The sequence below is a fragment of the Ursus arctos genome, unplaced genomic scaffold (genome assembly GCF_023065955.2).
Source record: "Ursus arctos isolate Adak ecotype North America unplaced genomic scaffold, UrsArc2.0 scaffold_34, whole genome shotgun sequence".
In the NCBI taxonomy this organism is placed as follows: Eukaryota; Metazoa; Chordata; class Mammalia; order Carnivora; family Ursidae; genus Ursus; species Ursus arctos.
Window position 1 is genome coordinate 18,480,825 of NW_026623030.1, and position 27,359 is coordinate 18,508,183.

At 47.4% G+C, this 27,359-nt stretch overlaps 1 long non-coding RNA gene across 2 annotated transcripts; it reads right to left on the reverse strand.

Moving 5' to 3' along the window:
* Positions 1–8,205: 8,205 nt before the first annotated feature.
* Positions 8,206–26,488, reverse strand: LOC123001934 (uncharacterized). Of its 2 annotated transcripts, none has more exons than XR_008957042.1 (4): positions 26,055–26,488; positions 12,110–14,613; positions 11,341–11,525; positions 8,206–8,420 (listed from the first exon to the last, which is right to left on the reverse strand). It is a non-coding gene; the product is annotated as an uncharacterized LOC123001934 (long non-coding RNA). The 2 variants fall into 2 exon arrangements; XR_006411258.3 differs by lacking the exon at positions 26,055–26,488 and adding an exon at positions 17,258–17,504.
* Between the last annotated feature and the right edge of the window lie 871 nt (positions 26,489–27,359).

Sequence of the window (27,359 nt, forward strand, 5' to 3'; positions counted from 1 at the left end):
GCTTCCTTCACGGCTGGGATAAGCGTTCTGTGGCACCGTGGGGAGTTCTCGGACTCCTGAGTGAGGAAGGAGCCCGCAGAGGGCCGGTTCCTGTCATTTCTTTCTCCTTTCTCTCTCCCTCCCCTGCGCCTCAGCCACACACTCTGCTCTAAATTGACTGGAGAGGATGTGATGAGGGGGCAAAGGGGCGGAGGGGCGGAGGCGTCCAAAATTAATTTGGTGTGGTGGTGGTGGTGGTGGTGTGTTTTTATACTAATTTTAATTTTTTATTGCAGTACAATATACTTAACATAAAACTTACCATTTTAGCCATTTTTAAATGTACACTGGCATTCAGTCCATTCACGACATTACGCAGCCGTCACCACCATCCATCTCCAGAACTTTTCATCTTCCCAAACTGACACTCTGACCCCATGAAACACTGACTCCCCATTGCCCCCACCCCCGGCCCCGGCCACTCACCCTTCCACTTTCTGCCTCTATGGACTTGATGACTCCGGGTACCTCATAGAATTGGAATCACACAGTATCTGTCCTTCAGTGTGTGATTTCTTTCATTTAGCATCATGTCCTCAAGATTCATCCACACTGGAGGCTGTGTCAGAACGTCCTTCCTTTGAAAAACTGAATAGTATTCCATCGTGCATGTATACCATGCCCTGTTCATCCAGGCATCTGTCCACGGACATCTGGGTTGTCTACCGTGCATTGAATCTTACAGGTTGCTTGTCAACCCTGCTAGGTGTTGACTTTCGTACAGACGTCTAGTTTAATTCTCACCAGTGCCGTCTGATGGTTGAGAAAAGGAAGCCTGGTGAGATGAGGAAACTTGAGTGGCCTAACATGCTCTTAATTAGTGGAACTGAGATTGGGTTTTAGGGCTGTCTGACTCTAAAATGATTGCTCTCGAATGTTGATGAGTTCCAGGATTGCTCAAGGAATCTGTTAAAAATGAAGATTACTGGGTCCTTTCTTGAGTTGTTTTGGGTCAGAAGGTCTGGAGTGGGATTCCGGAATTTGTATCTTAACAAGCACCCTACTCAGAATAGGTTATCCGAGAACCAGGGCTTGCTCAGTATGTCCTAAAATCTAGGGTTTTGACTACTATCCTATTCAACCTTGTTCCTGAGGAACTTGGAGACAGCTTCCCCCCAAATATTTCAAGATGAGAGAAATGGGAGTTTTCCAGATAAAGGGGAGTTGGGAGAGATGTAGGCATGGATCCATAAAGAGTGCATACACAGAATGTGTGTGAGGGCATGCAGTTGGGCTGCATGTTCAGCTCTGAGCTTCTTAGCAGCCAAAGCAAAGAGGGAAATAGGATTAGGCACAGCTGTCGTGTGCATTTCGGTCTGAGGGCGCCTCATCGAGAAGACCTTGTGCAGCAGTGGGAAAGAGCCACAGACACCCCTGAGTCCATACCATAGGACCATCACAGGGCTATTGCTTGAGGGTGAACCAAGGTGTGATACCAATGAGCAGTTCAGTAAAAACAGACCTGGAGGGGCACCTGGCTGGCTCAGTCAGTGGAGCGTGCAACTCTCAATCTCGGAGTCGTGAGTTCGAGCCCCACGTTGGGCATCAAGATTACTTAAACCCAAGAGACGTGGAGAAAATCCTGCCATTTGAAGCCCGCGTTTCTGCAGGGGTGCAACAGAGTTCTGTATGTTCTGAAAGGTGTCCTCCGGCTCCTCGTCAGCTCGCGGGCCAGCCTCAGCTGCTCCCTTCTCTCTGGTTCCTCTCCTGAGCCTGCAGGCCTCCCCGCCTCGAAGAGAGGAGCCCAGCGGGGGCCTCTGCCTTAATGACTGGAATGCTTGTCTTTAAAGTTTGCAAAGCCCTCGGCCTCCAGCCAGTGGCCACTTTGGCCCTTCTTCCTTCGGCATGCAAGAAAAGCTGCTGTCTGGTTGAGTGAGTTCTGCTATAAATCAAAGTGTCACCACTTAGCCAGTAGAAGTGATTTAATTAATCCGCTGTGTTGTCCCCTGAGCATCACTCCACCTGACTGCTAATCAACTTCCATCAGCAGGAGGAAAATACAGGCCCCCTTTTTCTGAACCACATTGCATGAGATGAAGGAGGAGAAGGAGGGGGAGAAAAAGTTAATTGCAGCAGGGGAGCTCAAACTGTCACAAGAAAAAAGTCTCTTGTCTGGCGTCTGCCTCTTTATACACTGCTGTCCTCGTCTCGGGTGAGCTACAAGAGAGGACCACATTTTAGTGATATTAATATAGACATTATCTATTGTCCATATCTATTTATCAGAAATAATATCTTGCCCGGAAACCCATGACAGCTGGCATCTTGCAAAGAGGAACCATTCTTTTGTCATGCACCCAGTATTTAGACCTTTAAAACACACACCACACACACAAAACCTTCACTGATAATCAGAGAAGACTGGAAGTTTATGTATCTATCTCTCGGGCACGGGAACGTTTTTGACAAATGACCACCCCAATTTCTGTCACAGGCAGGCAACATAAATGCAAGCTGTTGGTCTGCAATGTAATTAGGTAGATCTTGTTAATGCTATCGTGCTTTGAAGGTGAAACAAGCTATTGTAATGAGAATTCCAAGTCTGGGATACTCGAGATCTTCGTTAAGAGCCTCAAACTTCCTTGAAATCTCTTCATGAATGGTAGCTAGCATGGCTCCATTTTACAGATATGAGAAAGTGAGGCAAACAAGGGTCAGGGAAATCTCCAGAAAGATGTAGAGCATTCAGAGTGTTCTGAAGGTGGGATCCATCCCATGTTGGGGGGAGAAGAGGGTGTCCAAGATTCTGTTTTAAAGCATGGGCTTATCTGGAATTGGATTCTTTTCTGATTACTGAGCTCTTATTCTATAAAAAGAAGTTTATAGAAGGTCTCTTTAAGCAGGATGAAGACCAGAAAATCTTTTATCTGATCCAAAAAATGACATATTGTATCAATTATACATAAACTTTGGTTTTTCCCCACCAGAGAAAGCTGCCCCCCCCCCCGCCTCTGCCCCAAGCAAACATGGAGTGCCTGCCCTGCTTATGTGGGTGAGTCATTCTGACTTTTAAGAGGGGTGGGGGCAGTGTGTGCCTGCCCAGAACACTGTGTTACTGCAGATGTGCTTGGGATCAGAGCTTCTGCTGCAGTAAAGTTGATGGATGTATATTTTTAAAGGAAAGAGGGCCCTGAGATCTAGTTCTGCTAACTCCGAGAACCCAGGGCATGTAAGGACTTCCCTGGCACATCCAGACGTGGCCTCTTTTTTGCGCCGCTGGGCCAGGGTCACCCCCAGAATTCTGCATGGGCGACAGGGTGAATGACAGAGTGTCTCTCCGTTATTATGAAGTTGAAATCTGATTCACATGGATATCTAGGGCAGACTGAAAGGGAAAGAGTTGTCCTAAGATGCAGGGGGTGGGGTGGGGTGGGGTGGGGTGTGTGTGTGTGTGTGTGTGTGGTCAGTCCAATACTAGGGGGCAGCACTGCTTCCTCCCTCCTGCTGTCCTAAGATGCGGGGGTGGGTGGGTGGGTGGGTGTGTGTGTGTGGTCAGTCCAACACTAGGGGGCAGCACCGCTTCCTCCCTCCTGCCTTTGGATGTAGCTTCTCTAGGAACAGCTTTCCTCCTAGCACCGCCTGGACAGAGTAGCGAGCGAGCAGCCGAAGAGTGCCCCCTCATTGCAGAGGGTGAAGCTCTGCCCTGTCTGCTGCTGGTGGTAGTGTTGAAAGGGCTGGGTTTGGGGCCCCCACAGAGCTGGCTGGAATTCTGACTGCTGCTGCCTGCGTGTCTGTACGTGTGTCCCACTCTGGACTTAGTTTCCTCATCTGCAAAATGGGAACACCCGTCTCACAGCATGGACGTGGGGATGAAACAAGACCATATATACAACCCCCCCAGCACAGCGCTAGGCACATAGGGAGCTGCTAAGTAAATGCAGCTTCCTTCTTGTCCTGCTCTTTCCCTTTCCTTCTTCCTCCCCCTTCCCCTTTCTTCCACTGTTTGACAGCCGGAACCCAGATCCAGCCATGCCTCCCTCCCCGATCCCCAGGCTCAGGGCCCTGGGACCCCTCCCTTGCACCCACTGGGCTGTTGCAGACACAGCAAAGTGAAACGTCTCGTTTCAAGGGTTTCCCCTCACGGCCATCAAACGACACTACAGGCTGATGCCGGGCATGTGGGGGCCAGCCAGGGAGCCCTTTATTGTTGGTTTGTTTATTTTTATACACAATTTGGAAACATCTGTTCTGACATTTTCCAGGGTCGCAGACAGGAAGAGAACAAGGTTGATATTTCTCAGGTGCTGGTGCCTTCGCGCATCGTGCATCGGTAATTGGAAAGCAAAATGGTTCCTGTTGCCTCTCCATCTCATCGTAAACATTTCATTTGAAAGAGGAGGCCGTGTTATTGTGCCCAGGGGTTATATTGTATGCAAACAGGTTCGCATTAAAAGGAAGTCTCCTAAGTGAGAAATGGCACAGCATTATGAAACCCATGGCAAAGGTCTGTGCGACTTTCTTATAGACAAAAGACCAGCCACTGGGAGCTGGGAGTCCACCGCAGCCCTCGTCTGATTCCTTGAATTTTCTTTTTCTCAGTTAAGCCCCCTCTGTACGCGAACATGATAAAGTTCGTTCCCGGAGGTCCACTGAGGGTAGGCGAGCAAGTGTATTTGTTCAGAACCATTTACTGAGCACCTACTCTGCCCAGATCTGCACTGAGTGATGATGAAGACACCGCCCAAGCCCTCGTGTAGCAGGATTATAAGCGGCAAAGCGGTGTGTGCCACCAGGGGCAAGTGAATCGACTCTGGAAATGCAAAGAGGGAATGAGGAAAGCCTTCAGGAGATGTTTGCCAGGCAGAAAAGGAGAAAGGAGATTAAGGAGTGGAAGGAAGAGCTTCTACCTAAACCAAAAGAGGTGACAACAAAGTTTCTGGAGCCATCAAACAGCATCATCGGATAATTATATGGCATATTATATACGGGGCAGTATGCTCACTGCTCTAACGTACATCATCTTATTGAATCTGCCAACATCCTGCAAGGACTAAGTGGTATTATCCTTGTCCTTCAGGTGGTGTTGGGAGAGACTGCATTGCTTGGCCAAGGTCAAGGCTGATGAGTGGCGAACTGAGATTTCCCCCAGGTCCGCCTGTCTCCTACCCCCGCCCCCCCCCCCCCCCGCACGTTCCCCCAGAGGCACACTGCTTGATATGACTCCGACGTGCAGGGTGAAGCTGCGGAGGTGTGAGGGGACTGACTGCAAAGGACTTTGCGTGCTGTGTTGCGGAGTTTGGACTTTTTTCCTGTAGGCAGTGGGGAACCAGCAGAGGTTTTTAAGTGGATATTGATTCTATTTCCTAGGGGAGATGGATTGGAGAAACACCTAGTGCCAGATTGCAGCCCAGAACCACGGCTGCTTATCCGATTCAAGTGCTGCCCGCCCTGCTTCTGGCCCAGCCTCCGGCATGGCAGGCTGCTCGAGGCTCACACGGGAGGTGGGAAGGAAGCCTTTTTCTTTTCCTTGTCTTTTTTAGCTCAGATATGCTTTTTCTGGCATATAAGCATAAAAAAAAATTAAGTGGCACGAAAAAAGGAATGAAAGTAGAAGTCTTCTAACTCCTCACTCCCAAGTGTAACCACTGGTAACAATTTCTTGTACCACTTTCCTGAAATTTTGTGTTTTTTATGTATATATAGAATGCTTCAACATTCAGAGGGCTTTTCTCTCTCCCACTGCTGCCCCCAGCCTATGTTATGATGCAAAGTCACCATTTCCTTGTGTTCAGGCAGAGATAGTTGGTGTACATGCAGACGGATACTGGAACGTGTTATTTCTCTTTTTTCCTTGAAGAACAAAAGCATGCTATCTACGCTGTTCCACTTCTTGCTCTTTTACCTTGTGATAACAATTTTTTAAAAGCCCAGTATTTAGATAGTGCTTACCGGGTACCATGAATTCTTCTAAGTGCTCTCTGGGCATTGTTCCTTCGTTGGATGTCATGGGAGGGGCACTGTTACGGTGTCCATTCTCTGGGGAGGTAACCGAGGCACAAAGAGATTGAATAACTTACCCAAGGTCGTTCAGGTAGTGAGTTATCCCTGACCTGGGGCTGAAACTGGAATGACACAGGAGAGGAGATACCACTGGTAGTCAGGGCTAGTCTGACGATGTCCTGGCTATTGCTTAGTTTTGTTTGTTTGTTCTTTTGTTTTGTTTGCATTCTTTGGAGGTCTTTCCAGATAAGCACATACAGACGTCTTTCTTCTTTTATGTGGCTGGAGAATACTTAATTTTAGTGGCTTCATTATTTGCCCGTTGGTGGATATTTGGTTGTGTCTTGTCTCCTACAAATGCTACTGCTGGTGAGGCATCCTCATATGTACATTGTGGAGTGCTTGAGCCAACGTCTCTGTAGAATAAATGACTAGGAGTGGACTTGCTAGTGCCCGGGTATGTATCCTTTAAAATTACACTAGATATCCCTATATCGGACTCCAAATCGCTGCACCAGTTTGCCTGCCCAGGAATGCATGAAAATGCTGGTCCCACATCCTCACCCATCCTGGGCATCACCAACCTGTTTAATCTTTGCCAATCTGACTGCTGGAAAACTGGCTCATTTTAATTCACATGCATTAGAAGTGCATTTTTTCATGTGTTTATTGGCCACTTATATTTCTTTTATGAGCTGGTTTTCGTGTCCTTTGTACATTTTGTGTTTTGGCTTTGTCTTTTTTATAGAGATATATAAGAGCTTTTTGAATACTAAAGAAATGGTATTTTTCAAATATTTTTCAGGTTTATTGTTTGCATTTGTAATTTTTTTCACCATATAGGAGATTTTAATTTCTGTGTAGTTAGATATATTAATCTTTTCTTTATGGCTTTGGGTTTTGTGTTTGCCTTTTCCTCTCCATGATTATATATATTTTCAGTGACTAATTTTTTTCTCCCTAGCCTTTTTATGGCTTTAATTTTTTAATTGAACATTAATCCATTTAGAATTTATTTTCATGTAAGGAGTGATAGAGGGGTCCAACTTAATTTTTTGGCTTTGAGGGGAACCTGTTTAGACTCCAGGCTTCATGGGGCTGGGGCAGCCACTTAGCAGGAGGCTGGGTAGGGAGCGCTCTCCAAGGGAGGGCCAGTGCTGCTGCTAGCTAGGGCCTTGGCTGCCAGGGGCTGCTAGGACCCAGAGCCGCCAGCCTGGGACACTTGGAGACATGGGGGTGAGCCAAGCACAGAGCCCCTATCACCACAGGCAGAGAGGCCTGTCTGACTTGTCTCCATATTGCAGTGCTTCTCCTGGGCCCCAGCATGTTTGCTAACTGGCCTGTTGTACGGAATGAACTATTTCCACCCCCACTATTGCTGCTGCTGGGGTGCATGTGACTCTGGGACCTTGAGCTCATTCCTTCACCGTTCTGAGCCACACTGTCCCCATCTGTGATCACAATACCTACCTCCATGAGTTGTTTCAAGAGGTTTCTAGAATAAGTGGAAAAATGGGTGTGATTGCACTTGACAAACCCCAGAGAGCTCTGCAGGTAGAGAGTTGAAACTATCAGCCACCTCTTTGCTACTATTACTATGTCTTAGATGTGTCCAGTCTGTAATGACTTTAAGTTGTGAGAATTACAGTTGATTTCCTTGTGGGGCTCAGGGTTTTTTTTTTCTTTTTCCGTTTTAACTTGTAATGAGAAAAGGAAGCTTTCTAAACCTTTTTTTCTGAGTAGGTTCTTGTATCCCCCAAAACACTCACTGCTATCCCCAAATCTTGGACACTTGGAAAAATAAAGATGGGTTTGGAATGGGAAGGTCTCTGTCAGGTAGCATCAGGTACCTACATAAAACAGACTGGGGAATTCGCTTCTAGTTCATTTGGAATAAAGTCCTGGGCACTCAGGTTTTATTTGATGTTGGATGAGACTTGGGTCTCTTTCATGCCTCAGTTTCTCCCACTTGGTTAAAAAAGAGATCTTACACCAAATAAAATTCAATCTAGAATGGCATGTAGGCTAGTGATTGAAAGGATGGGTTCTAGAATCTGACTTCAAACCCCAGCTCCACCATTTACTAGGTGACTTTGGGCAACTTACATACTTTGCTTGTCACTTCGTGGGTTAGGTGAAAACCTAAGGACCTAAGTACCTGAGTAGCTAGGAGCTTAGAACAGAGCCAAGTACACAGCAAGTGCTTCATAAAAGTACCTGTTATCATCTTCAAAGATTTTATTGGAATTGACAGCCTGTCACATATCGAGGCATCTTTGGTCAATAGTCCTATAGTAGGTGCTGTAGGGAACCAGGGGGAAGGTGGCTATTACAGAAGTTTCAGGGATGGTCCTCAAAGAACATGGAGATCCAGTCTGATAGGAGAGAGGCTGCAAACACACCTGGGAAGAGTGTAGGTCAAGGCCTGCAAACGCCAGCTCCTGTAGGGAGAGGATAGACAGGCATCATTCAGAAGAGATGCGCAATATGTCTGTAAGTAGTAAGTATGTGGCTGTGCATGTTAAATCATTCACCCTTTCTGTTCCACAAAGAAATGCTTTCCCCATTTGTCCCAAAACTCGCTCAGCTAGATTTTCTCATGTTTGGTGGAGGCCTGGCTACAGAGAACTGGTTCTCTGTCATCAGAAAAACACTAGATGTGAATGATAACTGACCACCGAGCCTCAGAACCAGGGGGATGGCAGGGGGCTGTGGGGTCTTGGCAACCGAGAGAGGGTGGCCCATCTCAAAGGGCAACTCGCATGGGGCTAGACCTCCTACATCTTCAAGAGATGGCAGAAATCAAGATTTTATCCTTTTTGATTTTTCAGAAGTATTTATTATTATTACTTTAAGATTTTTATCCTTTGTTTTAGTGCTGGGTAAGATAATGTGAATATAATATGCTGGCCCACCATGGCATGTCTGTGGGGATGGATTTGACCTCTAGGTCCCAGGTTTGCAACCTCTGCATGTGGCCTGTCCCACAAGAGTGCATAGGTACAAATTAACACACACTACAGAGTTGTCACATTAAAAAGACTGCCTAGCTCAGCAGTTTCATTTGTCCAAGTCGTTAAAGTATTGTCTTTTCACGAAGTCCCCTGTTCTAACCCATAGGCTACCATGATCCCTCCGAAAACTGCCTTTTTGGAAAAGATGAGATTGAAAGTAAAGTATGTGTTCATACACTCTTATGCCCAAAGAAAGATACACAGGGTTTGAAGTCATGGGCAAATCAGTACAGTTGCAATTTTAAATGTTACTTGGTTGAGTGCACCCATGTTCCCACCAGCACTATTCACAACAGCCCAGAGGTGGAAGGAAACCACCCAAATGTCCACCTGTGTTGAATGGATAAGCAAAATGTGGCGTATCCCTACAACAGAATATTTAGCAGTGAGAATGATGTGGCACTGAGCGGTGCTCCAACATGGATGGACCTTGAAAACATCATGCTAAGTGAGAGCAGCCAGCTCCAAAAGACCACATTGTGTGGTTCTATTTATATGAAGTGTATAGAAGAAGCAAAGCCATAGAGACAGAAAGGAGATTAGCGGTTTCCAGGGGTTGGAGGAAAGGGGAACTTGGGTTTAACTGCTATTGGTATGGGGTTTCTTTTAGGGGAGACAAAAATGTTCTAAAATTAGATTGTGGTGATGGTTGCACAACCCTGTGAATATACCAAAAACCATTGAATTATATGGCATGTGAACGATAGCTCCAAAAGCTGTTTAAAGAAAAAGGTTGTATGATTCATTCTTTTGGTGACCTTTGCCCCATACAGGGACAGTATCAGTCACTGTTATCCTCAAATATGAAGGACAGCGATGATACTTATGACCTGTGAACTGCATTGGCAGTTGATTGCCATAGGCAAATATAACTGCAGTTCAGATATTGGGTCCCTGGACCATTATTATGTTATTTACTAATATTGTGTTCCAAATCCATATCTAGCACTATAAACAGTCAGGTTAATTTTAGGTCTGTGAGGACAGGGGAATTTTAAGAATGCCGGTGCCTCTTCCCATAATCTGCCCAGTTCCTGTGAGGGGAAGCTGGGGCCGCCGTGCCACCAGGCCCGAGTCACATGTGAACCCAAAGGATCTTGGCATGCGGCCACAGGTCCATCCTGTTTGCTGCCAGTTGGGGGTTTTGTATGGGGGGTGGTGGGGTTAAGTTTTCTTTTTGACTGTCTGTCAGGCCTCGCCTTCTCCCTCTTCATCCTCAACCCCATCCCTCCCAGAGCACTGCAAAAAGCACTGCAACCCAGCCGTGAGGGTGAACCAAAAGCCCGCGCCATCTCTGTGAGCAAGAGTGAAGGAGGGGAGCCAGGGAGCAAGACAAGCCCCACTTCTGACAGCAGCCTCATCTGCTCCCTCTTAGTGGCCTCCTGTTGTCCTCTCTCTCACTGGCTGCCCGTTTTCCCTCCGTGGAGGGTGTCCTGTGGAGAAAGGCACTGCTCTCCATCCCTCTTGCCAGCTTCCCTCCCCAGGACCATAGAGTCAAAACCATTGTCACCCCTCCCTGCCCCCCAGCACCTTGCCCAGGACTTCAGACCGCACTTGGCCCATCCCCCGAGTTCATATGTTTTTGTTCCCCCTCCTCTTCTCTAAACTCTGAGGTCAGCGCCCCTTCCTACGGCTTATTGCCTGCTCCGTTGTTTCGCTCTGGACTGTCACTTAGCACGCTTCCTGCCTGAATAGGACAAGACCTTCTAATGAAAGTCCCTCTTCACTCTGGGGGCCCTTGACCATTAATGGCCTCTGGAAGCAGATATTGTCTGACTTCCGGGAGCCTGAAGTGCTTGACCTGCACATAATTACAAAATGACCTACCAGACAAGGAAATGTTTGTTTATGCTCCGTCTCTGCCACCCCTCCCACGCTGCTCCCCAAGGGGAGAAGTTTGGCACTGTTGCTTCCCCCACGTCCACTGTGAGTCTTTCCTCTCGCTTCCCATCCTGTCCTCTCCCCTCGGACCTGCCAGCCAGCCAGGTGGTTCGAAGCAGATCGAGTCAGCGTTCTTGCCTAGAACGTGGCTGAGCCATGCAGGTGGACTGCCTCAGCTCAGCCACACCTGCAGCAATGTCTATTGAGCATGCGTGACGAGCCGGGCACTGTGTTATGATGCCGGCTGGAGACCTGTCTGATGTGGTCCTTGCTCTCATGGAGCTTGTAGTTTAGAGGACACGTACTTAATGACAACTGCGACAAGTGTGTTGATGGAAGAGTTCAGGGCACAAGGAAAGCATTTAATGGGAAGACCTGGCCAGTGCTGCTGGGAGGTTGAGAGGGCTAGGGTGCAGTTATTCATGCCTTGGTGGGCCCTTTTCTCATTTAAAAAAAAAAAAATTACCTTTTACAACTGCGTTAGTATAAATCCAGGCTAGGTTCATCATTGTATAGTCGTTATTATAGTCACTTTGTTCTTCTGATTTTCAAAGAAATTAAGCATTTTTTCACAGCTCCTAAAGGTATCGTGGACCCAACACACAGTACCTGCTGTGTGTAATGGAGAAATTGGTCCTGGAAAAGGCATCCCTGAGGAGGAGACAGCTGAGTTGAGATCGGAAAAACAAACAGGAGTTAGTTCAGTTGAACTAAGTGTGAAATGAGGTCTGGACAATGGACATAGCATATGCAAAGGCCCTGTGGTAGAAGGAATTAACACTTAAAAGAGCATCAGTGAGGTGTAGTTCAGAGAATAAGGAGAAGCATGGATAAAGTGAAGCTAGAGAGAAGGCAGGACCATATGGGTCATGAAGAATCATAACCTTTGCCCCAGAGCAGTGGAAAATCATTGATAGGTTTCAAGCAGGGGGTGTTGAATGACTCCTGAAGATATCAATAGGAACAGAGTGGCATTCTATAGGACTGGGTTTCCAAAGCCACCTGGAAGAAGCCTCCCAAAGCTTGCAAATCAAAGGACACCCTCTCCAGCCAGCCTGCTGTCCCCAACCCCTGCATGAATGCAAATAATAGTCACCCAGCCTAGAATGCTCAGAGGGAACATTTGGCCTTGGTCTGCAACCCCAAGACCCACAGATGCTGGGAAGAAACTAATAAAACATCAACCTTGAATTTCACTCCTGACTCCACCCTCTTTCCTCTACAAGCGTACGTACCTCCGAGCTGCACTCATGGTTCACATCATTGTTGGCTGCTGTTTAATTTGAGGGGTGAGGAAGTGATGCGGAGGGGGCAGAAGGCTGTTTTAGGGAGCCTCAGTTCCTAAAGCATGCTGAGGAATTCATTCATCCTTCCGAATGCCTGCAGTCACACCTGACTCCTGGGGCAGATTCTTTCCTTTTGGCACAGCGGAACTTGGCAGCGACTACGGCATCTTCTAATTTGTTGTCCTGTTTGGCTTGTTTAACCCCACCCCACCCTTGTTCCTGTTTTGTTCGATTTCCTTCCTCTCTTATGCTGGGATTATTCCGCTTACCGTGGGAGAAAAAAAGGTGCATCTTTTCAATCTGTCACCCAGTAGTTGGGTCCCCAAGGTAGCACATGTTGTGACAACGGGCATAGGAGGAGGCGGCCAGTCTTTTCTGTCCCTTTCTGCACTCTGTACACCTGGGTCTGGGTGCCATTTTCATTTTCTGACAAAATCCATTAGCCTCGTTGGGAGATAGTTGATAATTAGTGGATCAACTAGATATAAACTCCTGCAGGCTCTGGACCATGTCTTGTGTTTATTTGTTCTGTATCCCTGCAGCACCCGGAATAAAATCATGTATGGGTTGATTGGACAAATCCAGTATTTCACAGATGAAATATTTCTTGGATCCCATCCTCCCTCTGCTGCCCCAGGCTCTCATCATCTGTTTCTTGGGCTTTTGTAATAATTTCTCGTTTCACCTTCCCACCCATTTCCTAGACTTTTCAAAACATTTGAGCCCATGACTTTCACTTTTTTGACTTAAGTCGGTTTAGTGGGGCTTCTGACATTCAGATTTTCCTGGCCTCTGGGAGGTTGAAGGCGCAGCCCATTCTCACCCATCTTCATATCACCGGTGTCTTTAATAAGGCCTGGCTTTTCATATATTTAACAGTGTGTGTTGAATGAATGAATGAGTGAATGAGTGAAAAGGGAGAACCTCCATAACTGTGCCAGCCTCCAGCTCTCTCTAATCCCCTCCAGGGTGAATTCACGCAAAATTCTTCTAGCTCGTCCTTTACCTGCGGTTACTGCAAAATCTTCCTCAAAGGAGGGATCTAGGAGAGTTGTAACATTAAATGAACCTGAGCAATGCTGCATACTCTTTCCATGTTTTGAGAGTGACCGTGTACTTTGGCATTTAAAAGACATCCCGTGTTTAGAAACCTCTTTAGTTCTCTTTAATATGGAATTTCCCAAACTCATTTGACCATGGAACCCTTGTTTCTCAGGGGATCTTCCAGAACTAGTCTTCCAGGCCTTGCAAGCTTAATATGTATGCCTTGTATCCTTATTTATAAAATATAATAGCACAATGCACGGTGCCTCAGTAGAATTCTCCTAGCCCCTGAAGGTCTGTGTAGATCACCTCTAAGAGCAAATGGTCAGTTCACAAAAACATGCATCAGTTGTGCAGACATGCACAGAAGTGGATATCTCTTTGAAGTCCTGATTTCAGTTTCCTTGGATATATACCCAGAAGTAGGATTGCTGGATCCTATGGTAGTTCTATTTTTAATTTTGTGAGGAATCCTTACACTGGCTTTTCATTTTCAAAATGGCTGCACCATTTTACGTTCCTACCAACAGTGTGCGAGGGTTCGACCTTATCTGCATTCTTGCCAACACCTGTTCTTTTCTATTCTTCCAATAGCTGCCATCCTAATGGGTGTGAGATGACACCTTATTGTAGTTTTGATTTGCGTTTCTCTTACGATTAGTGATGTTGAGCATCTTTTGATATGCTTCTTGGCCATCTCTGTGTCTTCTTTGGAGAATTGTCTATTCAAGTCTTTTGCCCATTTTGAAATCTGTTTTTTTGGGTTATTTTGTTGTTGAGTTGTAGGAGTTCCTCGTATATTCTGGATATTAACCCCTTATCAGATACATGATTTGCAAATCTTTTCTCTCATTCTGTAGGTTGGCTTTTCACTTTCTCGGTTGTTTCCTTTGATACACGGAAGTTTTTAAGTTTGACGTAGTCCCATTTGCCTGTTTTTGCTTTTGTTGCTTGTGCTTTTGATGTCATATCTATGAAGTCACTGCCAAATCCAATGTCTGGAAGCTTTTCCCTTTTCTTCTAGGAGTTTTATAGGTTTGGGGCTTGCATTTAAGACTTTAATCCATGTTAAGTTAATTTTTGTATATGGTGTGAGGTAAGGGTTCAACTTTGTTCTTTCGCGTGTAGCTGTCCAGTTTCTCCAGCACCACTTGTTGAAGAGACTGTCCTTTCCCCATTGTGTAGGTAATTACTGATTTTTATACCAAAGCTGAAATGCACAAGGATAGCAGTGGTAGTAGTGAAAGACGGATCTATCAGCATTATCTGGGCCCTAGGGACATCTTTCAACTAACTCTCCTCCCCAGACCTGGTTTGTCTGGGAGTAGGAAACTTGGGGACTGGCCAGGTGAATGTTGGAAAAGCTCGTAGGTGATCCAATAGGCACTCCTCTTATTCTGGTTAAAAACCTAGAACCAGCAGAGAAAAGAAATAATCAAACTGGTTAGAATGGTCACTCTGCAATGTAGAGTCACCTTGCCCACAGGTGTCCTCTTTCTAAATGTTGGACTCTGTTCTTTACTGGGTTTTCTCAAAGCAGGGCACACCTGTGAGCCATCAGAGGTTTGCAGATCCAGCTGCCCAGGTCCTGATGAGGAGGTGTCGGCTGTCCCATACCTGGACAGGTGGGAAAGCATCCCGAACATCTGCCTACAGTCTGCACACCCATTTGAATGGCCATCTCGGGGAGAGGGGAGGATGAACAGCTGGAGGGAGGTGGGGAAGGAAGGACAGACAGCTCCTCTGCGTGGAAGGCAGCAAGCACAGATGTTTGCAGCAGCAGATGGCAGACTGCCGCAGAGCCGTCCACAGTACCCTCGGCCAGCAAGGGGAAAGGAGAGGGAGAGGGAGGCTGGCCAGGCGCCTCTGGAGCCACAGTCTTGAACAGCAGCGGCCGCCTCTGTGTACGTGGTGCGCACATCTGCTCCTCCCCTCCCAAGTATTGATCCAACAGCAAGAGTATATAGGCCTCGTGGAGAGCCAGGTCTAGCTGCAGGCTTACGAGTGCTCTTAAACAATTGTTGCCTCGGGGTTCTGCTGCGGTGTTTCTGAATACCCACTCAACCTGCTGCCTGCCAAGCTTTCACATGGCCACTAAGTGGAGGAGGAAGCAGCCCGGGGCATCCAGCATTTCCTCTTGGAAAAGGCTGCTGCACAGGCCACTTAGCCCTTCAGAACCACAAACCAAGGCCCCTTCAGATCAGGTGGAGGAAGAAGGAGGCCGAGAGATGGAGCCTGAGCTGCCTGGGTATAACGGAGGTTCTTTCCCTTACCGTCAGTGAAGGCATTGCTCCTCGGGGCGGGAGGGGAGCGGGGGGAGCAGGGGGTGGCAGACACCACTACCACCCTCGTGTGCTCACGGCAGAGCATCTCTTTCCCCATGAGCTCTGCCGTACTTCAGGATCCTCCTCAACCCGGCTCTTCGGGAGGCTACCACCAGCTGGCTGGTGTGGGCCCTGGAGAGGGAGAGGGAGAGGGAGAGCTGCCTTGTAGAGTACCAGTCCTGGCGCTGCCTCCGTGGTCTCTGTGTCTCTGGAGGAGTCCCCCTGCCCTTGGGATCTTAGTTGTCCCAGCTGGAAGAAACAAAAGCCACTGCACACTGGGCTGAACCTTGAAGAGGTGATTTGAGAAGCCACAGGGGTACACAGGGGCTGGAGCGCAAGTCCAATGTTCACTGCTCCTGAGTTCTTTCCCAGCCTTAGTGTGGAACCTGGAAAATGTGGGGAGTCATCTACACTACATTGCAAGGGAAGGTGCAGGGTGGGTGGGCGGGCTTGTGGCCAGTGTCACGAGTGACCAGGGAATCACAGCAGTGACAATAAAAGCCAACCCCTGATCTGAGCACTCTACCGTGTAAGTAAGTCCTTCAGCCCTCCCCACCACCCCATGACGTAACTACTAGAATCCTTCCTCTTGGACACAAGATGAAGCAGCCTCAGCCAGGCTGAGTAACTCGTCCACACAGCTGCCACTACTATTACTATTACTGGTGCTGCTGCTGCTGCTACTACAAGACTGGGATCAGAGCCCAGCATCCTGGGTTCAAAGTCCATGCCTCTAACCACTAAGTCTTGCTACAAGACAAACAGGAAAACAAACCCATTTTTTATTCACCGGACTGACAAACAGTAGGTTTGATACTGTTGAGCCCTGATGAGGCTGCACCTGATTACCTCCAGGAAGGACTGCGGGGCCAGGATTGAGCCAGAAGTTGGGGGCATTGTCCTCTTGTCCATGTTTGTTTTGTAGTGCAGAATACAGTTCCATGGTACTGGGGCTCATAACTCATTAAAGAGAGGAGAGTGAAGAGGGTCAGGGAAGAGAACCAAATATAAAGACAGACAGAAGGTCCTCAGAAGCCAGAACCACCTTGAACATGACCTCTGGGCTGCCAAAACCCAGCCGGCTTCAGGCCTTTGGGGAGCTTTTTCTTTTTTCCAGCACGCAGGACTCGCATGTTCCAGGCGCTGTGTCAGGCTCTTTGCTCTTTCCACGCAAGCCCAGGGTGTGCCCTAACGCTCCGTCCCCACTGCCGTCCCCAGTCTGGGTGACCCTGTGGCACTGAGGTCACGGCCGCAGCCAGGGAGGAGCCGGTTCACCCCTCAGCTCTGATCTGTGATGGGCCGTTCCCCCAGAGCAGCTGCTACAACAACATTTACTTTGTACAGCGGCCAAGGGAGAGGGAGAGAGGGAGAGCAAGAGCGAGTGAGCGCGCGCCTACCCCATTCCAAACCGTTTCTGACAAAATCTGGCACTCCTGGTTCTAATCAAAATGCTGAACTTTGGAACAAATTAACATTCCACAGCCCTCGCAGGGAAGGAGAAATTCAGCCGAGACACACTTCAGTTCACAACCACAACAAAAATAGCTTCTCCCGGGGAAGACACACTCTGCTAACAAGGTCACTTTTGTTTTGCTTCCCCTGCCATCTGGCTGAGTGGCACCAGGGGCTGGATTTGGTACCGGCTCATTCTGCCGAGAGTGGCTGGGAGCCGGGTGGTACTGCAGACGGCTTCTCAGCCTCCTGGCAAAGGGTGCCGGCGCAAAGTTACCTTCAGACGTCCCCCAGCAAGCACGCGGGCAGATGGAGCCCCGGTTTCACCCAGCCCGACTCTGCTCTGAGCTCCGAGTGTGCAGAAGGTGTGACACCAGCAGACAGCAACAAGCAGGTGGGAATCAGAGGAGAGCGAAAAACACGACAGGATGGGAAAGCTATCTTCGTCTCGAAAAACATTCCAGAACCCGATGTAATGCTCGCTCCGGAGAGTTGGAAGTCTCCGTTCCAGAAGGCGAACAAAGAAGCATGATTTTGGTTTTTTTTTTTTCTTTCTTTCTTTCTTTTCTTTTTTTTTTTTTCTCTTTCCTTGTACTTCTAAGACTCCACCTCCTTCAGTTCTTGATCGGGGGTGTTCCATAACCTTCCTTGACTCAGTTTCCTCATGTGTAGGGTAGAAATCCCCTGCATAGACCCCAGGCAGTGGTTAGGAGTGTGGGAAGAGGAGGTAGCGGTAATTGCCTGGGGGTACATGGCTGGCTGGGGCTCTCAGAGAACTGGGGTACACTCAGACCTTTGTGGCCCAGGAGGGTGCTCATGGAGTGGGTCCAGTAAGACCCCTTAACAGCGCTCTGCAGGACTTCTGCACACGTACATGGTTTGCCCACAGTTACTCTGTAAGGCCTCGACCTGGCTCCTGAGCACAGCGTTTGAATGATAAAGATGCTGCGGCTTCTACTCTCCCAATGACATCTGACAAAGGATTAAAAGGTTGGGAAGAGCCCTGAAGCCATTCGCAAGCATTCATTGGTATTAGGAGTGAGCCCCCCTCGGCTGCTGGTACACAAGGGGTTTGCCACCCCCCACCCCTCAGTTGCATGGGCAAGCCTTTGTACTGGCCCCAGCGGGGAATATCAGGGGCAGGCCACTGCTCCGCTCTGGCCCAGGACCTGTCTATCTGCTTCCTTCTGTTAGGCTGTCTCTGCCCACCTGCCTTGGTGGCCCCCCAGATTTCAGGAGAACTTTGTTTACTCAGAGGTCCCCCAGAAACCACCTGCTCTTTCACGTCTATGGAACACATACTTACTGAGTATTAATTGTATGCCAGGCAGTGTGCTCGGCTCTTGGGATGAAGCAAAGAAGGAAGGAGATGAAGCTCTTGCCCCCAGAGGGCTTTCAGCCTAGTGGGGAGCTAGACATTTAACTCAAACAACGGGATGGGGTGGGATTGGGCCAGAGATTGACTTTCTAGGTCAAGAAATACAGGTCACTGGAACATCTTGGAATAGGAAAGAACTCTGGTGCCTCCAGAATTTTCTACCCCAAATACACATACCAATATCTTGTCTCCAAGCTAAGTTTAAAATAAAACTTTACATGACTTTGAGGAAATGAGAGTGTTCTAAATCAAAGACTGCATGAGGGAGTTGATGGAGATTGGGGCCAGTGGCCAAAGCCTCTTAAAGGCCCTCCTGGACCCCTGCCCCTGAGAGGACTTGGATCCTGCCACAAAGGAAAGGTAGGGACCTCGTGCACTTGGAGGTCACGGGCCAGGGGAGAGCAAGCAGCATGCCAGGAGAGGGGACAGGGGAGGCCCGGTCTGGAGGACAGAATTTCTGAAGCAGGACTTGTGGGTCACCTGTAACAGGATTATCTCAGGGACTTGTTGCCAGTGCAGAAGCCTGGGTCCATCTCAGACTTCCAGAGTCAGCATCTCCGGGCCGGGAGCTTGGAATCTGCTTTATGGGAAAGCAGCTGGGGGAATAGTTCATGCACGGGGCTTCATAGTCCACAGTCAGGATTTTATCCTGACTTTCTGGATTTTATCCTGAAGGCAAGGGAGGCCATTGAAGGTCTTGGAAAAAGAAATGATGCAGTCCATTTTAGAGATGTTGCCCTGCCTCTTGGGTAGCAGCTGAGTGGAGTGGGACATGCGGGGAGGTGGACAGACCATGTGGATGACCAGGCCCTAAGTCTACTCTGCCTCCCTCATCCCTTTGCTTCCCGCCAGTAGCCCTGGATAGACTAGCTCCTGACTTCGGTAACCAGTCCCGGGGCACCGGCCGGATTCTCCCTGGTCATCTAGGCCCTCGTGTGGTGGCTGCCTGGACCCCAGTGTGGCAGGTGGATTGACCCTGGCCCTCGGATTGTTCACTACTCCTTTAACATGTCACACAGTCACTCGCTGTCACCGTAGCAATTGGTCATCCAGGGCAAACTGTCACCTCACCTGTCCGGAATGGTTTAGACAGCATTAGGCCCAAGAATGGGGAGACCCTTTCAGTGATTCTCATGGTTCTCTCTGGCCCTGCGAGTCTGTAACATGAGCTTAGGTTGGTAGGGAATCAGCCCCTGAGACTCTCACCTCTCAATAGTCACACTCCTCACACCGATCCAGGTGGCCCCACTGGGGCTCCTGGTTTGAAGACAGACTAATGAGGATCCAAGTATCTCAACTCATCCCAGTCAGAGGCTGTGCCAAGTGGCTCTTGATGCAGGCCGATGCTTACCAAAACCAGCCTCTCTGTCTCAGGTAAATGACAAATTTTTCACTCTCACTGCGTTTTCAAAGAGAGGCTGACAGAGGGAATGTTGCGAATCACAATCAGAGTTTCCTGCCGCAGAGCACACAAGATGAGAATTGATCTCAAACCTTTTACTGTCATCATTTACTGAGTGCTGGAAAGACATACGCATAAGTCAGCAGAGAAAAACTCAGAATCCCAGTCTCTGGCTGCCTGTCAGCAAAACGCCCAGATAATGTCGCCTGCTGAAACAGAGAGCAGGATCAAGCCGCAACCCAGCCAAGCCTCCTTGGGCTCGAGAAATAGCATGGAGATCTTTACCTCTGCCTTCCTTATTCCTTTAATCAACGTTATTGAGGTATAATTTGCCCACAAGAAACGGTATCCATTTCTAGTGTACTGATCGATGTTTTGACAAATGTCTACACCCAGATAACCATCACCTCAATCAGAGTGTAGACTATTTACTATTTCTATCTCCAGAATCCCTTCCAGCCTCTCTGAGGTCAGTCCTCCTTTCACCTCTGGCTTCAGGCAACCACTGATCTGCTTTCTGTCACTGTAGTTCTACGATTTTTATAATTTCATATAACGGACTCAGACAGTATGTACTCTTGTGTCTGACTGCCCTTATTGGTTTTTGAGATTCAGCCACAACCCTGTAAATATCAGTAGCTTGTTTCCTTTTATTGTGAGTAGTTCCCCACAATTTGTTTATCTGTTCACCTGTTGTTGGACATTTGGGCTGTGTCCAGGTTTGGGATATTATGAATAAAGCTGTTATTATAAACACTTGTGTAAAGTCTCTGTGTGGACACATGGTTTCATTTCTCTGGTGCAGATACTTAAAAGCAGCTGCTTTGTATGGTAGGTATATATTTACTTTCTAAGAAACCGCCAGGCCTTTTCCCAAAGTAGATGCACCATGTTTACCTTCCCACCAACAGTGGTAAGAGTTCTAGTGGCCCCACATCCTAGCCAACACTTGGTGGTGTCAGTCTTCTAATTTATTTACTTATTTTTTAAAGATTTTATTTATTTATTAGAGAAGGAGCACAAGTGGTGGGAGAGGGAGACAAGCAGACTCCACGCTGGTCAGTTTTTGTATATGTTATGTAGTAAGGTTTGATGTTTATTTTTGCCATGTAGGAATTTGTCCCAGCACCATTTGTTGGGAGATATTTTTGTCCTTATCAAATTACCTTGGTGCCTTTATCAAAAATCCATCAGCCATATACTTATGGGCGTATCTCTGAACTCTCTGTGCTGTTCCATTGATCTGTGTCTAGCTTTTCAATGAATGCCCCATGATCAGGTAAGTACTCCAGCTTTGTTCTCTTTTAAAAATTGTTTAATCTATTCTAGGACATTTGCATTTCCACATGCATTTTAGGATGAGCTTGTTTCTCTGTAGAAACTCTGTTGGAATTTCGGTTGGTGTCATGTTGAATTGACCTATTTGGGGAGAATCAACAACTTAGCAATTTGATTCCTCCCATCCATGAACATGGTACATTGTCCCATTTATTTTAGTCTTTTAAATTTTCTTTCAGCAGTGTTTTGTAGTTTTAATTATTTAGGTTTTATACACACTTGGAAAAACTTATTTCATGTTTTTTTTGTATTATAAATGGAATTGTATTTTTTTTTAAAGATTTTTTATTTATTTATTCTAAAGAGAGACAGCCAGTGAGAGAGGGAACACAAGCAGGGGGAGTGGGAGAGGAAGAAGCAGGCTCATAGCAGAGGAGCCTGATGTGGGGCCCGATCCCACAACGCCGGGATCACGCCCTGAGCCAAAGGCAGACGCTTAACCGCTGTGCCACCCAGGCGCCCCCTTGGAATTGTATTTTTTATTTGCTTCCAGTTGTTCATTGCCTCCTCCTGCTCCTACTCCTCGTCTTCCTTCTTTTTTAGTTATTGCTTCCTTCCTGGTTGTAACCTGACACTAAAGTCTTAAATACATCTTCTTATCATTGACACTACTCATATCCAGGGTTTGAAAAGATCTTAGTTGATGGTTTGGTCAAAAATTGGCATTGGTGCAGTCCTACATATTGCCTCTTTTTTCAGAATTTATGGCAGCTCTGGGCATAATTCTCGTCTCATGAATCGTCTTCTATCACTTTCTGTCACTTTCCTCTTTTTTCTCACCTCCTCCATAGAGCCTTCAAGAAAGATGTGACAGGTTCTCTGATATTTTCTCAACATTGTATCTTTCTGTTTCATCACCACATTGATTGAAACAGTTACCCACTTGATTTTTCAGAATGAAGGGACTTTACATTATTTAACTCCCGTATGCCTGTATTCATTTCCTAGGGCTGCTCTAACGAAGTACCACAAGCTGGGTGGCTTGAAACAGCAGAAGTTTATTTCCTCGCAGTTCTGGAGGCCAGTGATCTAAAATCAGGGTGTTGGCAGGGCCACGTTCCCTCTGACACCTGTAGGGAGAATCCTTCCTTGCTCATCCCACTTCTGGTGGTTCTTAGCAATTCTTGGCATTCCTTGGCTTGTAACCTCATACCTCAATTTCTGCTTCCATCCTCACATGGCATTCAGATGGTGTGTTTCTGTGTTTCTTCTTGTCAAGACACCAGTCATATTGGATTAAGGGCCCACATACTCCAGTATGACCTCATCTTAACTAACTACATCTGCAGTGACCCTATTTCCAAATAAGGTCACATTCTCCAGTATTGGAGATTAGGACTTCAACATATCTTTTGGGGGTGGGGGGGACACAATTCAAAACATAACAGTGTCTTAACTCTTTCTTTGTCTCAAATATTCTTCCTCATTTTTTTCTCTTAAAGAGTTACCTGGAGGACCCAGTTCAGAATTCACCTTCTCAGTTATTTTTCCTGAATATCCTAGAAGAAGTGAATTGCTTCTTTTCCTATCTTTATAGCATTTTTGCATTTCTTTCAGGCAGCCTGTCACACTGTGTGCAACCTGAGAGCAGAAGTCACTTTATTCATCTGGGAATAGAGCTGAGAGTCCCAGAATCCCATATAGACTTCCTCTGTGGTGTAGCCATTCCCACCATGGATGTTTCAGGCACATATTCAAATAATCTCTAGTCTCTAGATTTGTAGATTAATGAAAAAGGTGAGGAAGCTTTGGGGATTCTGTGTTATTTAATTTTCTATCTTAAGACTATTATCATTAGGAAGTACTCTGGGTAACATTTGGGGGTCCTATCTAAATGTCTTTTTATGTAAAATTACTTTTTCTGGTTGACTAGCTTATGTTCAAAATATAAGATAAAAATAGTCTTTTAATGTAAATACAGTATCCCTGAGTTTCTCAGCCTTGGCACTATTGATACTCTGGGCTAGATTATTCTTTGTTGCAGGGAGGCTGTCCTGTGTGTTGTAGGATGTCGAGCAGCGTCCCGACTTCTGTCTAATAGATGCCAGGAACACCTGCGACGACCAGAAGTGTCACATTGCCAAGCATCCCCTGGGGGACAGAGTCACCCCCACAATCACCGTTGAGAGCCACCATAGACTCTCCTAAGGCAACTGAAAATCTTAATGTAAATGTTGTAAAAATCATCCAAATTTCTCTTTAGTTTGCTTTCTTGTTAACACTCTCCTTGGCTTTGAGGCCCCTCTGCAGCGAGACCACTGGCTCAGTGAGTAGATTGCGTGGCTCAGCTTTTCCTCACTCCTTCCTCTCTGCATCTGGAGCCTGTGGGTGGCCTCATTCACGCAGAGGGAAAAATTAATGCCCCTGCTTATCATAAAGACTCAAGGACTCAACGAGGGAGAGAAACCAAGCCAGTGCTCAGGCATGCAGAGCCGTGTTAACTTCATTCTCGACACCCCAGAATCTTCCAGAGCCCTTGCTGAGTTCTTCCCAGAGTCATTGAACTAGAAGGAATAAGATTGTGGTTTTAGAAGAAAGACCAAAAACCAGAGCTGGAAATCATCCGGAGGAAATTTAAAAACAGTATGTGGAAGGGAGGGTTGGGGAGGACTGAGGCCGTGGCCGGGAGCTTTCCAGAACCAGAGCTACTTCCTGCCGTGGCTTCCAAATGTGGTCAGAGGGGAAGCCGCCCTCACGGGGCTGGCAGAGCAGGCCGGGACCCTAGTCAGTGTGAGTTCAGGCCTGTGGCTGGGGGAAGGGGGAAGGCAGGGCCGACTGTTTGGAAGTGGCTGTGAGTCTGCCTACTTTCCACACAAACACTTCTCTTAGACTTTCAGTTTGAGAGCTGCCGTGTGTGTGTGTGTGGGGGGGGCGTTCAAAGGTCCCCCTCTTCTGATTGACTGGCAGCTGTCCCCATGGAATTGGGAGCAAGTCGCATCTGAGTGGAGACCCTGCCTTGGGCTTTGGGGTCTGCTCTGTGACGTAAACCCTTCCAGCTGTAGGACCGATAATGTGCTGAAGCAGGAAGCTGTTCCTCTCATCCTTTTAGAAAATGAGGTAAAGGTCACATAACATAAAGTTAACCACTTTAGAGAATATAATGCACGTGTATTTACTATACCAGTGTTGTGTAACATCACCCAATCAGTCCTGGAACATTTTCGCCATCCCCAGAGAAACCCCGTACCCGCTGTGTGGGCACTCCCCATTCTCCCCTTCCCCAGCCCCTGGCAACCAGTCTCCTTTCTGTCTCTGTGGATTTCCTTATTTGGGACATTTTGTATAAATGGAATGATTCTATATGTGACTTTCTGTGCTTGGCTTTCTTACACTTAGTGTATGTGTTGGAGGTCCATCCGTGCTGGTAGCAGGTATCTGTACTGCGTTCCTTCTTATGGCTGAGTGATATTCTGTTGTAGAGAGACCACATTTTGTGTATCCGCTCATCTGTTGATGGACATTTGGGTTACTACTTCTGCCTTTTGGCTATCATGAAGAATGCTTCTAACAACATTTGTGTTTCTCATACTTAAAAAAAATTGTAAAACATACATAAAAATATGCCATCCTAACCATTTAAAAGTGTACAGTTCAGTGGCACTGATTCCATTCATAATGATGTGCCACCATCACCACAGTCTGCTTGCACATCTTTTCTGTCACCCCCAAAGGATATCTCACGCCCATTAAGCAACAACTCCCTAAGCCCCCGACTCTAGCCCCTGGTCATCTCCGCTGTACTCTCGGACTGCGAATTTGCCTACGTGGGAGAATTCATGCAGGTGGAATCATATACCATGTGTGTTCGTGGGTCTGGCTTCTTTCAGTGAGCACCACATCTTCAGGGTCCAACCAGGTTGCAGCGGGTGTCAGTCCTTCATTCCTTTTTATGTCTGGATAATATCCCATTGTACAGAAGCATCCCATTTTGTTTACGCATTTATCTGTCGATGGACATCTGGGTTGCTTCCACCTTTGGGCTCTCGTGCCCAGAACTGCTGTGAACATTCGTGTCTTTTACAGGCAGTTGAGGAGTGTCTGTAGGCCTTAGCATAATGTCCTAACTCCTCAGCATGACACTCCTCATGAGGCCTTCTGTTCCCCCATCCATGGGGCATAACTGCATTATGGCCTAGTCACACAGAACACCTTACAATTGCTGGAATTAGACTCCCTATCCTTCCACCCCGGTGTCTTTGCCCAGGTACATCCTCAGCTTGGAACACTTTCTTCTGTCCTTCTCTGCCTGCCTACCTCTTACGTGTCCTTCAAGACTAGGACGAGATGTCAGCTTTGCCGGGCAGACCTCCCTAGCATGGCACACCGCGCTTTTCAACCGAGCCCAGGCTAAGGCAACGTAGCAAGGTAGGGGGTGCAGGTAGAACGAGAGACAAGGAAGGCACCCGGGAGCCCAGGCGCTGGTGAGCAGGTGGGGCCAGGCAGCATTGTGAGCGGCGTCGGGGTGCCAAGGACAGTATTACTTAGGGGTGCTTTCTGGCTTCAGCGGTACAGGTGCTCGAAATGCATTCCAGGGCTTCCTATTGTGTTCCTGAAGGTCTTTCTGCCTCTCTCTGTCACAGCCCTTATCGTATCGTGGCATCACGGTCCATTAATCCGACTGTCTTCTCCAGTCGACACAGAGCTCCTAGAGAGGGGGACCCTGGATGACCATCTTTGTCTCCCCAGCACCCAGCAAGTAAGATGAACCCCAGTGAGCAGGGAGGTTGGATTAAATTTCTAGGAGGTTTGAAATGAAACACAGTTCTTACTACTATCACTCATTAAATCACTAGGATACATTTGCATTAAAATATATATATAGCCTTCTAGATTACCAAGAAAAGAAAATTCCTGCAAAACAGGTACACTTCTTGAGGAAACCAGGCCTAGTCTTATTTACTGAGCCTATTAGTTAGACTCTTTTTTAAAAAATATATTTATTGAGATAAAACTTACCCATGTAAAGTATGCAGATCGGTGGTTTTTAGAATATTCACAAGGTTGTGCCACTGTCACCAAAAGAGCCGCATATCGATAGCAGTCACTTCCCATTCTTGTCCCCCACCTGGTCCTGCCCTTGACAGCCACTAGTCTGCTTTCTTACACTGAGTCTTAACTACTCTGAGCTCTAGACACCCTCCCTCCCCTCTGCATGTCAGGTTTGAACATCTGTGTTAGTGAGAAGGTTTTTCCAGGCGGAGAAGGAGAGAGAGGAAGGGATGTCAGAGGAAGGAAGGAAGGGAAGGAGGGGGTCGATGAGTGAAGGAGGGAGGGATGGACCCTGTGGGGCAAAGAGGCAGCAGTTAAATATGAAACTGCCTGGGACTGCCTGGCACAGAAGATTCTTAGAAGAAAAGAAAGTAGGAGATGCAGAGAAGTAAAGAGCAGGCCCAGGCGTATTCCTTTGGGAAAGTTTGCTGGGTTCTTTTCTATCAAAAAAAACACTGATGTCATGGAAATGAGGTGGCTGGGAACACTGTGGGGAGGAGGGAACGTTCCCGTTGGTTATATGAGCTGCTGACAAGTAGCAGCAGGAATGTTGCTGGGTGATGGGTCTCCAGTCGTCCCCTGATGTTTTAAAGGAAAGTCGGGAACGCTGTTCCTTCGGCCATCCCCCATTGCTATGTGTGTGAGGCGAGCGAGTGGTCTGCCTGTCAGATTCCAAGTCCCCTAATATAACAGGCTCCTCAACATGTACTGGAGACAGCTAGGTAAAAATATTGTATTAAATGCAGATTTCTGTCTTTTTCCACCATGTTCAATTAAAAAAAAAAAAAAGGAAAAGAAAACAGCAAGTCCATTTGGAGGACTTTTTCCCTCTGGTGGCTGAAGCAGAGTAGTCAGGTTTGTGGGGTAGGCAGAATAATGATGCCCTAAAACGCCACACCCCACTCTGTGGAACCTGTGCACATGTTGATGGGGGAGTGTCCAGGTGGGCTCAGAGTCGTCACAAAAGACCTCATGAGAGGGAGGCAGGAGGATCAGAGAAGATACGACCACAGAAGTGAGGCTGGAATGATAGGAGACCAAAAGCCGGGGAACACGGTGGGGGGGGATGCTTCTAGAAGCTGGAAGAGACAAGGAAGCAGATTCTCCCCTAGAGCCTCCAGAAGGAGTGCAGCCCCGCTGACCCACCCATTGTAGGCTTTTGACCTCCACAACTGTGAGATAATCAATTTGTGTTGTTTTAAGCCACCCTGTTCGTGGTCATTTGCTTCAGTAGCCCTAGGAAACTCATCCAGATTTCTCCCTGAAGCCTAA